The sequence below is a fragment of the Schistosoma mansoni genome (assembly GCF_000237925.1).
Source record: "Schistosoma mansoni, WGS project CABG00000000 data, supercontig 0151, strain Puerto Rico, whole genome shotgun sequence".
Taxonomy (NCBI): domain Eukaryota; kingdom Metazoa; phylum Platyhelminthes; class Trematoda; order Strigeidida; family Schistosomatidae; genus Schistosoma; species Schistosoma mansoni.
Window position 1 is genome coordinate 18,187 of NW_017386048.1, and position 3,806 is coordinate 21,992.

Sequence of the window (3,806 nt, forward strand, 5' to 3'; positions counted from 1 at the left end):
CCTGATAGCCACTGATAGCCACTCCATCGCACAAGCAAGTGGCTATCAGGACTCAGTGGCCGAGTGGACAACGCGATGGCATTTGAAGCGAGGGTACTGAGTTCGAAAAAAGTTTACGGTTCACAATAAATTTACCAATAAGAATTACACTTTAATATACAACGCAATGATTAAAGGAATGTAAAAATTGACTTAACTTGGAAGATACAACACAAATAAGGATACATTGCAAAAGACTATCAAACGTAAACCAGACTGAGATATTAGGCGACAATCTCCCATTGTCTTCCGCGGGTAACTTACTCAAATCCAAAACAGCTGGATTTCAATAGTCACGGCTTTTCACTAGAACTCCAAGAATTACCGCTCGCAGTTAGTCACTAGTGAGTACATGATAATTATCAGTGTAGGGTTGTGCAGATTATTATGTTGAGATGGTCGTGCAATATCATAGATTGGTTAAAGTTAAACATCGAAACTGTTGGATTGCGGTTCAGTGACTTACAAGTTAAGCATTTGCACAAGAAACTGAACGTCCTGGATTTGAATCCCACATGTACGGTCGTAGATGCTCACTAGTGAGGAGTCCCATACTAAAACAAAACGGCCGTTCAGTGCTTCCAGGTTTTCAATGTTAATTCAACATTGATCGGTTCATGATCTCAACAATTCCCACAATCATACACTGATAATTATCATGTACTCACTAGTAACTAACTGCGAGCGGTAATTCTCAGAGTTCTAGTGAAAAACCGTGACCATTAAAATCCAACCGTGTCAGGTATGAAGCAGTCACCCACCGAAGACAATGGAAAGTTAAACAACCCATCAAAAACATTCACTTCAATTAATCTATCAGTTTATTTTGACATCAATTTGAGAAACACCATCATATTTATACTGATGATTATCAATTGTATCCATGATGAACAAGTACAGTTATATGTAAGTACATATATACATAAGTCTGTTTACTCATTCAGTCCATTAAATATGTCATATATTTAACTAAACAAATACATTTAATATCGAAATATAAATTGTCAAAGTAAGAAATGCTTTTAAAAAGTTTTCATGACATGTAATGCAAACAAAATTTAGAAGATCAAATAAACACAAAATTGAATAAGAAATGGATTTGAATGATTCATTTATTATATTAGAATACTTTTAAAACTAGGAAATGTGAAACGCAAAATTATCATAAGGGGGTTTTGTGGAGAGTTTAGTAATTCTATAGTTGAATTCATGAGTCACTTGAAGCTAGACAACCATGGAAAACCTGGAAGCACTAGACGGTTGTTTCGTTCTACTGTGGGACTCCTCAGCAGTACGCATCCACGATCCTGCATCACGAGATTCGAACCCAGGACCTATTGGTCTCGAGTGCGAACGCTTAACTTCTAGACCACTGAACTGGCATCCAGTGGTGTTAATGTCTAACTTCAACCAATCCACGAAAATGTTCCATCATCCGCCATTGTCTTCAGTGATTCACTATCTCACAACAGACGTGGTTGAACTCCACTGGTCACTTGAGCTCCGGGAAATAACTGTTAAAGTCAGTCACCAGTGATCATATGATTATTATCAGAAGGGGGGTTTCGTAGAGATTTTAGTAGTTTTATAGTTAAATTCATGAGTTAATTGATGCTACACCACCATAGTCAACCTGGAAGCACTAGATGGCCGTTCTGCGAAATTCATTTTTTAACGACAGAAAGATTAACCTCCCAATTACCTTGTTTTCAATCTCTTTTGTCCCAGTAGAACAGGGTACACTAGTCGTAGTCAAATGCTTTCAACATAAAACGTTCTAGTTTTATTTGGTATTTGAAAAGAATGAGGTTGAACATTTCATTTGTGAACAAATAACCAGGAAAAGATAAATAATCTCTAATTATTTATAAACTCTATTTAAGTCTTTCAGTTGTTATTTGTTTTTAACTCATTAAAACATCGAAAAGCTTGGTATTCAATGAGATGAAGACTGATCTTTGTATGTAGAGTAAATATCTTATATTTAATTGAACCGTAATCCCATACTGTTATCTTCATTTCTCATATATTTTGTGTAATTTCCTACTTTAGCTTAACATTACCTATGAAACAATGACTATTAGCAATGAATTTTTATGGATATCATTCATATTTAATCCCAGTACTGGACACCTCACTGCATGAACTAGTGAAAAATCATAACCGGTGAAGTTTATCCATCTCGGATGTTGGAAATATTTCTTTTCCGTTAATGGATAGTTATCAAGGGTGACTGAAATCAAGTGTTTAATAAAAGTAACACATTATAAATCTGAAACAATTAGTTCCTTTGAATTCACTTAGTATTGTTTGTTTGAATTTAAACTTTACCCCATTGCGCAAGCAAGTGGCTATCGGGATTCAGTGGCCGAGTAGATAATGCGATGGCGTTTGAAGCGAAAGCTACTGGGTTCGAGTCCCAGAGTGAACATCAACTCTGAGATGCAAGTACATCCAGCTCACAAATCCCTAATAGGACGGAACGCGCGTCCTGGATTCAACTGAGAGCCACTATCCGTCTTTGCTTACCAATTAGTTCCTTTGATAAATTTCGATAATGCAATGAGAAGACGAAGATTATCAGATTTATGTGGTATATTTGCGCAATACATTATGAACAATCTGATCACACATATATTTGTTAGGACATTTCTATTTGGAAAATAAAAGATCAACTAGACAGATTAAATAAATCTTACCCTAAACCTACCCTGGTTATACTGATTTATTATTCCAAATAGTTATCACATTGTTTTTTGTGTACTTGACTTTTCTTTGTTACGGTTTATCTTTTCACTGTCTAGTTGATCTTTAATGTTTCATTTGAAAATGTCTTGACGTGTATATATGTGATCAGATTGTTTGAAATGTATTTCATAAATATTATACATCCTGAGATTTCTGGCTTTGATAGCTCGTGAATTTAGAGCTGAGCACGGCTATTATGTCTCATTTATTTATTTGAACACTGAAATATTGGTACAAGGAGGCACCAAATATATATGCGCCATACAATTGTGTGAGGGCTACGATACTGCTCGGGTGCCCAGATCGAAGCAGGTGGTTTTCTTAGGAGGCAACATTCTGAGCCTTTGACCTAAAAGTCTGACCCACAAGGCAGTGAAGCAACATCAGGAGATGCAGTCTCATGGTAGAGCGTGACGAACAATAGGTTCATAATCCATTTGTTCCCTCAGGATTATTTATTTAAATAGTGCAGACGAAACCAAAAATCACATTTTCGTAATAACTTAACCATTTTTAAAAAAAGAGCTGTTGCATGTCATCTACAGTTTCGTACACTATTATGCACTTTCAATGCATGTACATTGGGAGAACGAAACGTGAGTCGAATTCCAAGGATTTTAAACCATAAAGATTAAACCGTCTTTCTAGTCCACTAGTACACTCTACAATGAAGACGATATATAAGGTAGATACAATATATACATTAAAAATACTCAATTCATCATTTGATCATGCTCTATGGTGATGCTCATAAGCTATTGTCATGCTAAATCTTGGCCATTGTATTCAAAAAAATGTTATTAGTTAATCTTCAACTGTTTTTTGAGCAATGCTGGATCTTTCACATAAGTACTTTATTATGAATCAATATAACAGAATAGTAAACTGAAATGAGAAATATAGTATTGTAGTCAGTAGTGCTATCAATAATTCCATTCACAATTAGCTATACTAACATAATTTTTTGACTACTTAACAGTTGTAATATGCGTCCACTGGTTCGCTACCGTAAAGGAATT

The 3,806-nt window shown here is 35.3% G+C and overlaps 1 non-coding gene across 1 annotated transcript; it reads left to right on the forward strand.

Annotated features, from left to right (window-relative positions):
* Nucleotides 1–2,398: 2,398 nt before the first annotated feature.
* Nucleotides 2,399–2,470, forward strand: Smp_tRNA_01605_Pseudo_TTG.1.1. The gene has a single exon. It is a non-coding gene (tRNA).
* The last annotated feature ends 1,336 nt before the right edge of the window (nt 2,471–3,806 follow it).